This window comes from Cimex lectularius, unplaced genomic scaffold (genome assembly GCF_000648675.2).
Source record: "Cimex lectularius strain Harlan isolate CLEC.00 unplaced genomic scaffold, Clec_2.1 scaffold123, whole genome shotgun sequence".
NCBI classification, from domain to species: domain Eukaryota; kingdom Metazoa; phylum Arthropoda; class Insecta; order Hemiptera; family Cimicidae; genus Cimex; species Cimex lectularius.
The window spans coordinates 1088751-1101962 of NW_019392886.1; the positions used below are offsets into that span (position 1 = coordinate 1088751).

The following is a 13212-nucleotide window of genomic DNA, read 5'->3' on the forward strand; positions in this document are numbered from 1 at the left end:
CACTGCAGACTCCTAAAACACATAGACCAGCAGAAACATGCCTGTACAGACAAAGCCAAAAAGAAATAACGGAACATATTTCTTTTGATGCCAAGATGTATGCAGGCTGTTGTTCTTTCTTCTGGGAAAGGAAACGTCAATTACTGAAAGATACAAAATAGCCTTTAACATAACTTTAGGATCTGAGCAAAAGGATTAAGCTTAATAAAAAGTTCTGAACTATAATGAAGATTGCACAATAGTCTAAGTGTTTCTTTACTGTTGAGACAGTACTGGATTAAGCTACACCACATGGTAATAACGACAGCGCAGAAATCCATCATTAATTTTACCAATGAGAAACCTACAACAGGAATAAAACTAAAATGGAGAGATAGCAACAAAATATGGAAAGACCATCCGATACTCATGTCTCCGAGAGCCGACATGAACAGGATGTTTCAATTTAACCAAAACTTCCGAATAAACCTAGGTACCAAACAATAATGGAAACGAGAGGGAAGAACTAATTTTAAGAATGGCACCATCCTTTGGTACACAGATGGATCTAGAACACAAGAATGTACACGGGCAGGAGTATTTGGATCTGGAACCAAATACTCAGAACCCATGGGGAAATACACCAGTATCTTCCAAGCTGGGATTCATGCAATCGAAAGATGTACCCAACGCAACCTAAGAAAAGGGTTCAAAAACAAGAATATAGCTATCATGCTAGATAGCCAAGCAGCCATGAAAGCACTAAGCTCAAAAATCATTAGTTCAAGGATGGTGCTGAACTGCGAAACCAAACTAAATATGTTAGGTTTGCAGAACAAACTCAACCTCTGCTGGGTCAGGACACATGGGAGTAGAAGGCAATGAGAAAGCGGACACCCTTGCAAGGCAAGGACCTGCTACACCGCTGACAGGACCTGAACTCTTCTGTGGCATAGGAACCGACACTATTAACGAATATATCAGACAAAATGAAAAAAAGAAAATGAGGGAACTAGTGAATTCACTCACTGGACACAGACAATCCAAGAATCTTGTAACTAATTTCAGAAGAAAAGAAATTACAGAATGTGTCAAGGGAAGCAGGAACAAACTGCGAATCCTAATAGGATTCCTAACAGGACACTGCAACTTAAAGAGGATTGGAATAATCCAAAATGGCACATGCAGATATGTTATTGTGTTAAGCTGGATTTAGAGACACCGGCAGATTTAGAGACACCAAAGAGGCAGAAGAGACACCGGCACATCTACTAACAAACTGCGGAGCTACACTAGCCCACAAGAGGAAATGTTTTGGGATGCACAATGTGACGATAGAAGAGCTTCAACCATTGAAACCGGGCCTATTTATAAAGTTTATTGATGAAATAGGACTCACCGATGTGCTTTAGGCAGAGCACGGTGGATACAATAGCTCTTAAAGGGCGCAGTATACTATAACCTGAAATTATATCTACAATCTACATTTATTTAGAAATCGTGAGATGCGGTCTGGTGTGATGTAGGTTTCAGAAAAGCATTTTCTTTATCGTGCCAACGTTTCGATCTTTATTGAGATCATCTTCAGAGCCTGGGATTTACAAACATTCTTTACATATTACAATTACATTTTGGATGTGGAACAGTGAATTTATACAATGCAAAATATATTTTATATATTCAATCAAAGTATTTCTACTCACTCAAAGTGTTTGTGTTCTGTGTAATTGTGCCATTCTTGCGTGTCGTGTCGAGAGTGCCAGTGATATTTTGCTATTTTGTGTTTATATACGTTGGATTTTGAAGGGGTGGGGAAGGATGTCTGTATAGAAAAGACATTTTTGTTTAAGACGTCGGCTTCTTTGAGGTTAAAAGAGCCGACGAAGGGAAAAAATGTGTTGGTAATGGTTCGGCGAGGTTATCCTTTCAGGATTATATAGAAAGGGATAAATAAGAAAAAGAAAGCTAAATTGTTGGGAAATTAGACTATGTGAAAAATATTTGATGTGTGGAATGTAATGTGATGATATAAGTATGTTATCTGTATTGAATTTGGTTAATGATATTGGCGTAGCTGCGACTGAGTTTACATGTATCTGTTCTGTAATTGATGCTGTGTTTATCTCGGTTGATATAAACCATTTCTAAGAAGTTACGTTTGTGTTTGTTTTGTTCTGTATGTAATATTTTTGGATTTTTGAAGTCGAAATTGTGTTGGTGTTCAAAATGGTGGGTAGCGAGTTCTGTAGGATTATGCTTGGGTTTTTTGCAATCATAGATATGTTGCTTTACTCTCTTGTCCAGATATTGGGATGTAAGACCGTTGTAAGTTGCCGGACAGTTTAAACAGTTGATCTTGTAGATTACGTCAGATTTATTTGTTATTGGTGTGGGATCTTTAATTTTGGAAAAAAGTGTTTCAATTGTTTTATAATTTTTGAAAGCTATTTTGAAAAAAAAATTATTTTGCTACAAATTCACTGTTCCACATCCAAAATGTAATTGTAATATGTAATCAATGTTTGTAAATCCCAGGCCCTGAAGATGATCTCAATAAAGATCGAAACGTTGGCACGATAAAGAAAATGTTTTTCTGAAACCTACATCACACCAGACCGCATCTCACGATTTCTAAATAACTATCGATTAACGGACACTAATCTCCACACATTTCTACAATCTACAATCTATCTACAATGTAGTGAGATGAGGAAGGTGCTAAAGAAACCGACTCCTTCTTCACTTAACCACAACCTTAAGTCAACCTTTCTTTTAATTTTAACCTCTAATTGCAATACCAAGTAAAACCAAAGTAACGGATTTTTTTGGACGGAAGGGTTGTTCATGTGTACGCTGGTTGTCGCAGTTGTGACGTCTGAGGGTAAACTTTACGCTCGTACGACTTGAGCAGCCACAACGAGAACCATTTGAGCCATGTATTGGAATGTATCTGTTGCTAGGATGGAAGTGTGTTAGCTTCGCGTTGTTATTTCTGTAGTGAGTTGTGAGTTATAAAGTGTTGATGTCAGCACCATTGTTGTGTATAGGTTACAAAATATACCCTTGAAGAATGCCAGCGATCAGAAACGAACAATTGTCACAAAGTCATATGTGTGAGGGAGAATATTAAGGAGAGGGGAGTAGTTTATGTACTTTTAATCAAGTTCGATGTTGACTCGTAAGTTTGTTGTAAAAGTAAATCCAAGGTTGCGGACTTGGCTGGATGAGAGGATTAGCTTGTTATGTGCACTGGTGGGCCGGTCTGACGTCTGAGTATAAAGGTCACGTGATTGATTTTCTGACTTAATCCGCCAAGTAAATAAGGTCTAGGACTTTTTGAATCCTTTTTTTGTTAGGGATGCTTCACTTGGATAAGATCCCGGTGTGATCATCGTAGGTTTGAGATTTTTGTTTGAATGTTTGGTATGCCATCAGTCAGCAGTGTAGCTTGAATAAGAGATTGGTCGTGGATTGAGTATCCTAGAAGTTTTTATGAAGAATTTAAATTTTAAGCACATATGTTTTTTTATGCAGTTTAACTTCAAAACTAGTACTTTTAACAAATTCCTCCAAAAAAAATGTTTCCCAACAAAATAAATTTAAATGGATCACTATTTAATGTTACTCGACATAAGGCAAATTCTAATAACGGATTGTTGATCAGAAAAATAATGATGCAATATATGAACATAGTCAATCAATGTTTCGCAATGAACAAGTTTTTACCGTTAACTTATGACGAGGTAAAAAAATATTCTTAGTGTTATAATTTCATTTTCATAATAAATAAACACGACATTTCAAATTGTATTTTCCAGCAGGGACGAATGGATAAATTGCATAAATTTGCATGATACGTTTTTAAATCAAGTTCAATTGTTAATGCTTTTAACTATTTACTGTCCCATTTCTGTCCTTAGAAAATATAATTGAAATTTTTTATCCAATTTCGTCCGTTTTCTTGTAGATTCTTGAGTACGTCTTGGCAAACGTTCCTGAAGACACGTGCGAAGCAACGCTCTTTCTGAAATTGGCAGTGCTCTACGCGGTAAAAATGGAAATTCTCGTTATCCAAAGAAACAAACTCAGGCTCGATCCGCTCATGTTGGCGGCGAAACCTAAGAAAAAAACTCGTGGTAAACACGTTTTTACAACATTCGATGCAAAGTAGTTTTTGGATCGGTTTGACAAACAAAAGCACCAATATTTATCTTAAAGTTCTTAATTAAAACATATGTTATTTGAATTAGAAAAAGAAATTATTTGAAACCTTATGTTAAAAACCACACATAATTTGAAAAATGGAGCAATATGTAGAAAATAAAGATTAACCTCACAGTCACAAAACATCACCTTTACGTACCGCCGTGAGATTTGTCATGCATATAATTACAGAACGAATCTTTTCCTCAAACCGACAAAGTTAACTACTTAGGACTTACTTTAGATAGAAGACTCCTCAGACACAATAAAAAAAGAAATGATTTAAAATGTTTTATTACAAACTGAATCAACGATCACATTACCAATAAAATACAACTTTCCAAGTGTCAAGTTTATGGATCGGCCAAAAATTTAATATTCAAATATTGCAAAGTTTTCAATAATATATTTTACGACTTAAGCGGGAAACACACATTCCCGATGCAACGCTACGCGACCACCCGATGCAAATCCAAAGTCCAATTTTCCATAAGGTTGTATTACACCCGTGCACATCTGCCCGATGGCATGCAATGCTACCTCACTCTACGCTCTGCGATCCCCACTGTCTAGATTTTCGTCGGGTAGCATCGAGTACAGTCGAAGACAAAAGAATTGGACATTCATATTTTTATTTGAGCTATCGTGACTTCGATCCACTCGGACATCAACTTCCTATCTCAGTCCGAGTGGATCGAGGCCACGATAGCTCAGTGGTAGAGCAGCGGCGTATCAAGCCGAAGATCGTGGGTTCTAATCTCGCTCGTGCCATTAACTTTTTTTCATCTCAACTAAAAACCTTAATTAATTTTAATGTATTAATTGGTCAAGCGGACTACGAAATTAGTGAATTTAATAATATTTAACTCACAATTTATTTCATGGTTTAAATTACACCATTTTCGTCGAGTAGTGTCAGAACAGGACACTAATATTTATTGTAGTTTATTTCACACTATGTATTTGTAATTTTGCCGCCATATTAATTATAACGTACTTATTTTAATATAAACGGAATTAAACGAGTTAAAAAATTCATGAGTTTTCATAAGAATTATTTAATTACGATGGTTTGGCAGAAAATTTATCGACACACCGGAATAACTTTATTTAAAACAATTAAATTTACCTAAAAATTTATTGCATGGTTGTGCTCATAAAATTTAACAAATAATTTATTACACGCTTTTTCTCATAAAATTTATCTAACTATTTATTTCATGGCTTTGCTCATAAAATTACACCATTTTCTTCGAGTAGCGTAAGAACAGCACACTCATGTTTTTTTGCACATTATTTCAAACTATGTATACGCAATTTTGTCGCTATTTTAAATACAACTTACTTACATTAATATAAACGGAATTAAACTTGTTCAAAAATTCATGAGTTTTTATAAGAATTATTTAATTATGATGGTTGGGGACCGCGGTAGCCGAGTGGTTAGCATGAGAGACTCTCCATAAAATTTAACTGACAATTTATTTCATGATTGGTATTTATTCAGATATCGTGAGATGCGGTCGGGTGTGATGTAGGTTTCAGAAAAACATTTTCTTTATCGTGCCAACGTTTCGATCTTTTATTGAGATCATCTTCAGGGCTCAAAGTGTTTGTCTTCTGTGTAATTGTGCCATCCTTGTGTGTCGTGTTGAGAGTGCACGACACACAAGGATGGCACAATTACACAGAAGACAAACACTTTGAGCCCTGAAGATGATCTCAATAAAAGATCGAAACGTTAGCACGATAAAGAAAATGTTTTTCTGAAACCTACATCACACCCGACCGCATCTCACGATATCTGAATAACTATCGATTAACGCTCACTAATCTCTACACACTTATTTCATGATATTGCTCAAAATAATGCATTAAGAACAAAAGAGTCTTTGCAGTTGTGATAGTGATTTTTGATACACGCTGTATGACTGTGCCTGGCGGCGTTTGACGTCGCATAGATGTGCACATCCTACCAAAACGTGTCAAGGAGTCGGGTACCATCGCGTAGTGTGGCGTAGCGTTGCATCTGGCAATTGTGTTTCTGGATTAATTATTTCTACCACTTCTTATTCAAAGAAAGACACACCTAACAGACATGTTCACATGTCACCTAGTTTTCATCCATTAAAAACAAAAACGTATCCACAGTATGTTGTAAGATGACACAAACATATCATTCTATTTGTAATTCCACCAATCAATTACCCTATGAAAGACTGAAGAGGATATCGATAAAAGACCTTTTGAATGATTAATCCAGAGAAGCTGTCAATGGCTCGCTTCCTGTATTGTAACACTAATGTCACACTCACAAATAGAAATCCAACCAGCTGATTGTGATATAATACCTAGTTTTAGATTAAAATTAACTAAAGAAGCAAAAATTTTACCTTGATTTCATTTGTACATTTGTGTGTTTAAATTTATTTTTCTATCAGTTTACAACAAATGAGAAATATTTACAATAAAAAAAAAATCTAACAATTTTCAAATTTCTATCATTGTTCTATGCCTGCTCAGGACTATGAAGGATGAACCGAACGATATCTAACATTTCCAAATCTGAACCTTGCCAAAGCCGAATGTATCCAATTCCAAATCAAATGCAACTCTTTACAGCCCGATTGTTACCCGTTTATTTCAATTTTTGCTAAACAAATAACGTCAATTAATTTACGAAACACATTGTTTTCCGTAAAATAGGTAATTGTTCTTTGTTACATAATAAAGTAAAACATTAAAATACCAAAAGTTGACTTTTTCTTAGAAAGGAAATAAATGTAAACTGAACAAAACAACTGTTTTTATAATTTTGCAACTAGTTTATAATTTTTGTAAAAACACAAAAACCAGGAAGTTATCCCTATCCGAGTGGATCGAAGTCACGATAGCTTAATGGTTAGAATATTTAGAACGCAGGGGCGTATTGGTCGTGGGTTCGAATCCCGCTCGTAACACAACTTTCTCCATTCACCCAATACTTTACATAAATAATTATTAATTGAAAGAAGTTATTTTGTCAATAGGACCACGAAATATAATAGATATAGGTAAAATTAATGAACAAGTTGGTTATTTCGCAGAAAGAAAAATCTGTAAGGTAAACATAACTTCCTTCTTTTTACAAAAATTATAATGTAGACCATTCGGAAATCGTGAGATGCTGTCTGGTGTGATGTAGGTTTCAGAAAAACATTTTCTTTATCATGCCAACGTTTCGATCTTCATTGAGATCTTCTTCAGGGCCTGGGATTTACAAAGATTGAATATAAAAAATATTTTTGCATTGTATAAATTCACTTTTTTTTGCACCCTACATGTATTTGTTAAATTTAAACAATGGTTATAAATCCCAGGCCCTGAAGATGATCTCGATAAAGGTCGAAACGTTTAAAAGATAAAGAAAATGTTTTTCTAAAATCTACGTCGCACCAGACCGCACCTCACGATCTCCCAATAATCATTGGCGAACAGTCAGTAAGCACCTCATATTATGGAATCTATTTTATCACACGATATTAAATTTTTATTTATAAATGTACTAATCAGAGAAAAATATCACATTCTTAAAGGGAGGTCGACGGAAACCAATATAATCTAATAAAATTACCTGAAAACTTGGTGCTTAATTCAGTGGAAATCAGTGAAAAAATTCTACCTTGATATGCAGAGTGGTACATTTTTAGATGCACCATAGAAACAACCATGCAACACCAAATCAACTCTGGTGGAAATTTATAATTAAAATGAACTTCTTGGCAAACATTGAAAAACCCAATTCTACTTTTTAATTTGGATCCCCTAATCCAATAGTAAACGAATATACCATCCAACCAATAACGACCCTCACCATCATTAATCACACCATTATTGCGTGCTGAAATACGGTTAAATCTTTGAGTTTGAGGACTAACCGGAAACTAAATACACTACAAGAAAAATGCTTGCAAAAATTAAAATCTATTTTAAATATTGGTTACAACCCTTTAACAATTTTTAAAAAATTAAAAAACACATCTAAAACAAACTTCCGCCGGGTGAGTTTCGTATTTTTAATGATTTGGGTGTCATTAACGGAATGCCCATTTCAATTGATGTTATCGCAGAGCCTTGCTATTTCCAACAATACGGCCATGTTTTTCGCCAAATATAACTGGACGGTCGTCTGTTCGGTCCAGCAGGTCGATCATTACCTGTTCTCTGGGCAGACTATTTCGGCTAATTGCCATGTTCTAGCCAATAGACATGCCTTTTCCAGGAAAAATATATCCAGTGAAAATCGGCAAAACGCGTTTTATTCGATCGACATGACAACTCATCGATTTCCCGACCAGCCAGAACAAAACGTAAATTTCATTTGATTTAATGAATAGTATTGTGATCCAATAGCTCAAATGTGATGTATATAGAATAAAGTTTATAATGATTATGTGCGAAAAACAACAACAAATCATGATTAGAGTTTTATGCACATGATATTATAATAAATTTAGTCCACTAAATCTAGTGGTCTGATTGAACAAATTCGTTCTTTCAATTAATTAATCTTTTTATGTATGGACTTATGTATAGGGAAGATGGAGGGTATTTTTAAAAGGGAGTAAGACTGTTTCTATAAGAAATACAAGGAGGAAAACATAGTGATATGGTTTACTAGTTTTAGTAGTCCGCGTGACCAATTAATATCTTACAATTAATTAAGGTTTTTAGTTGAGATGAAAAAGTTAGTGTCACGAGCGGGATTCGAACCCACGACCAATGCGCCGCTGCTCTAACCACTTGAGTTATCGTGCCTACGATCCACTCCGACACCAAATTCCCATCCCAACCTACAACCTTTCGAAATTTCCCTCCTTTTTGTCATTTTTCAAGGTTAGAGCTGCGGTGTATTGAGTCGAAGGTCATGGGTTCGAATCCCGCTCATGGCACGAACTTTCTCATTTCAACCAAGACTTTATATGAAATATTTTTACATAATATTATAAAATAGCTTAATAAAAATGTTCGTGGTTTACACAGTGTAATTTTATAATTCGCCTTTACAGTCGATTTTGGTTGAAGTTCAGAACGGAGAAGAAAACTTTTGTTTGCTTTAGCCAATATTCCTCGACGTAACAGCCGTAGGTGTGCTCACGGGAAGAGATTAATATTTAACCCTTTTCTAACACTACCTGGAAAAGGTTTATTCCTGTTCTTATTTTAACCTTAGTTAATATCTTAATTTTTCCTTAAAAAAGAATTTTCATCTCGGCGATATTTAATCTGTATGAAAATTAGTTTCGAGGTGCCTGGGATTAAACGGAAAGCTGAGATTGTTCAAATTGCCGAGAGAGAGATTTCAGGATGCAACTCCGACGGTACTGCATCCGTCTATCGTGCAATTTCTGGTAATTGATCTGAAAGATCCATTTTGTACGGAAAAAGCCAAATTGAACGAGGAAAGTTTGGCGCCATACACAACCAAATGCAATTAACCAACTTTATTTGAGTGATGATGTATTGTTGGTTTGAACTACCAAAACAATACAAAGATGTTTCCAGTATTTATTTAAAACAAACATGTAAACTTCATAAAATATGATGATTATCTGAACATTCAAAACAAAATTACCAAATCGTACATTGTAAAAATTTATTGTACCATATAGATTATACTATTATCATCACAATCATAGCAAGAAATTACAGAACATATTAAAACAGTGTAAAAAACCAATTTTTTTAAAATATGATGATAAAATTACTTAAATACTAATTCCATGTTTTTCGTGGTCCGCTTGTCAAATTAGGTCTTGAGGTCGTACTCGTCGGTAAAGTTGGTAACAAATGTGTTGCATTGGGGTCAAATCGACTTTGAGCTGGCAACTCCAAAGACTCAGTATTAACCTGATTGAAATAGTCATCCACAATATGTTCTCTAGGGGGTCTGGCATTATCCTGCATTTGCAAGAATCTCTCACTGATGTCGGGGAGGGGACAAATGGCATTACATGTTCTTCGATTGTGTCTTGTAAGTACCTTTTTGAAGTTAGAGATCATCCTCGCAGAACATCTAGTTATGTGCGGGCGTCCAAGAAAATGCCATCCCTGCACATGACCGACCGTGGAATGCCACCTGAGGAAACATACAGCATGGATCGTACCATAAAATCTTTCGATTTCACCTGACCGTTTCCATATGATATTTTGCCCATCGGAAGATTTGAGGCCAACTCTCAGCTCATCTATAAACAGAACGCGTCCCCAATCTTCCAATGATCACGAGTTGGGTGCCCTGCCCTGGGCGTTTTTTCATTGAGTCTTCTAGACGAAACGAAAATATTTCGAACTGGTCATGTCAGATTCCTTAGCTCATTTCCCGTAATGTTGTGGTTTCGTAAAGGCTGGTAACGGATGAATCTAATTCTGTCTGTAGACTTTGGTCCACCCTGTCCTGCTCTTCTAGTTTTCTGTTTCTCTGAACGTCGAGGAAGAACCAGTCCTTCTATAGAGTGATTTGCACTCCTGAAGACTATCCGCTGGCTGTTCCCTTTTTTTATTTTCAGTGTCAATGTTTCATTTTTCTTTTTACCTTAACTAGTTATCTTCAAAATTGAAATATAAACAGTGTGTCCGGTGAAGAGACAATAGTTACGACGATATTCTAAATAGCAAATGAGACGAAAACGTCTGCATTGTCCATAGTCAGATTTTAAGTTATATTCTAGATTACTCAGAGATCGGGAGATGCGGTCTGGTGTGATGTAGGTGTCAGAAAAACATTTTCTTTGTCTTGCCAACGTTTCGATCTTTATTGAGATCATCTTCAGGGCCTGGGATTTAAAAACATTGTTTACATTTAACAAATACATGTAGGATGTGGAAAAAAGTGAATTTATACAATGCAAAATATATTTTTTTTATATTCAATCAAAGTATTTCTACTCACTCAGTGTTTGCTTTCTGCATAATTGTGCCATTATTGCGTGTCGTGTTCAGCCAGTTTAAACAGTTGATTTTGTAAATTACGTCAGATTTATTTGTTATTGGTGTGGGATATTTAATTCTGGAACGAAGTTTTTGAATGGTTTTTAAAAATGTTCTTCATTTTTAAACCAGTCTTCGATAAGCTCAAGGTGTTCCTGAATGCTGGAGGTAGCTTGGACCGGATTCGAGTTAGAGGATAGGAATGTGTTGTGACAATAGTGTCAAGATGTATATGTGGTAGGTCAGGAGTGTAAATGATATATAAGATAGGACCAAGGATACTACCTTGTAGTACACCAGCCTATATCTGTTTGACTTCCGAGAATTCATTGCCGGACCTTCTTCAAAGTAAATTTGTGCCTGAACGATTTATCTAAGAGAAAAAAAAACCCGGAGCGCTGGCCTTCCAGGATATATGCGTCGGATATCAGATTGAATTTTAAAACGACCCGTCTATCCGAAGTCAACTTCGACAGTTCTGGCCCAGGAGAGCGGCTATCGTTCTTGATCTATCGGACGCCCCATCCAACACCGTGAATGAAATTCAGGATCTGACCCAAGCGCTAATGCTCCCACTGTATTTTCTGCGGTCTTTCGTAAAAAGCAAACCTAGGTGATTGGCGGAAAAAGAAAAAACAAATTTTTAAATCTCGTTGACTGGAATGGCCGAAAAACCTTTGTAAAGGTACGATGGCGCGTAAAGTTAATTTAAAAAGTATGAATTTCTAAAGCATATTCCAAAAGTTCTTCATATTAAAGTCTGAAGTGCAATTAATTCACACCCTTATATATGTATTTTTCTGTATGCATAATCAGCCCATTGATAATTAAATATTTATTATATAATACAATCATTTTTATGAATCACTCAAAATTATGGAGTTTAATTTATCATTTAGTTAATTTGATGCCATTTTAGTTACTACTGGGTTTGCGACTTAGAGGAGATATTCTAATAGAGACATGTAACATTATTTGGTTATGAATCGGGACTTGATGGATTTTCAAATGAAGTTCTAATTTAGATTAGACTCGTGATAAACTTTTCGACTGGGCATTTATCGATTTCTCGACTGGCGAAGGGGTTGATAATGTAATATCCGCAATCAACGGTGCCCCAGAAATTGTGGAGTTAATATTTTGCCCGGCTCGGTCATTTTGGCTCGTTGGAATTTTCTATAACGGAGATTCCAGAGACGTTGACTTGGTCCGAAGTCATTTTCATAAATAGAACTGTTGTTTGCCGGCTTTTCCATAATGATATTCGCCGTTTTATTTATTAAATGTGCAATTTCTTTCTGTTGAGTACCCAGAGGCAACAGCGACACAGAAAATATAAGAACCATAAAAATATACTAACACGTAAAATGTATTTTTTTCGATTGGCATAATTTATTTAACTGTAAAATTCGAGGGTTTTTTTTCAAACTATTTATATTTTATTTTGTCTATTACAAATTAATCCATGTTATATGGTCTATCATATCCTTTTTCATTAATTCGTATTTGAGCGTACTTAAACATTGTACAACACATACAAACCATTTCAAATATCGATGTCCTTAATTCCGTCTCACTGACAAGATCATTATTTGCTGGATAAAATTGGTTTACTTCTCACCGTGGTATATCGCTTTCTCTAAAACTGGATAAAGGTATGGTACATAAATAAACTCGGTTCTTGAGAAACTGTGTTATTGATTTGTATGGACGAATAAAATCAGCTTTTTATTCGGTTAGCTGTCCCACGATCAAAAATACAAATCTCTTCCACTTGACATTCTCATATTTCTTTCGAAGATACGCTACGCAATTAAAAACTAACTGTAGCTCAATAAGTCGTCTTATGCCCGTAGAGTTCTGAGGAAGTCCAAGGTTTTGGAATATAATGATATATGGCATGTATCTCAAAATAGACTTCGCAGAGAAGGTGCTAGACTTTGCTTTCGTTGACGCCTACATGCTGGTGATTTCGAAAAACGACTTTGACATATATTCCTTAGTTCAAAACACAATAATAAACCACCTTATTTTTGTTTCTTAGATGTGCTGCAATTTTTT

The 13212-nt window shown here is 35.5% G+C and overlaps 1 protein-coding gene across 2 annotated transcripts in view; it reads right to left on the reverse strand.

Annotated features, from left to right (window-relative positions):
* The window catches only part of LOC106673401 (SCY1-like protein 2), a 456897-nt gene that overhangs the window by 332874 nt on the left and 110811 nt on the right, over nt 1-13212 (reverse strand). The gene's annotated exons all lie outside the window — the stretch shown is intronic.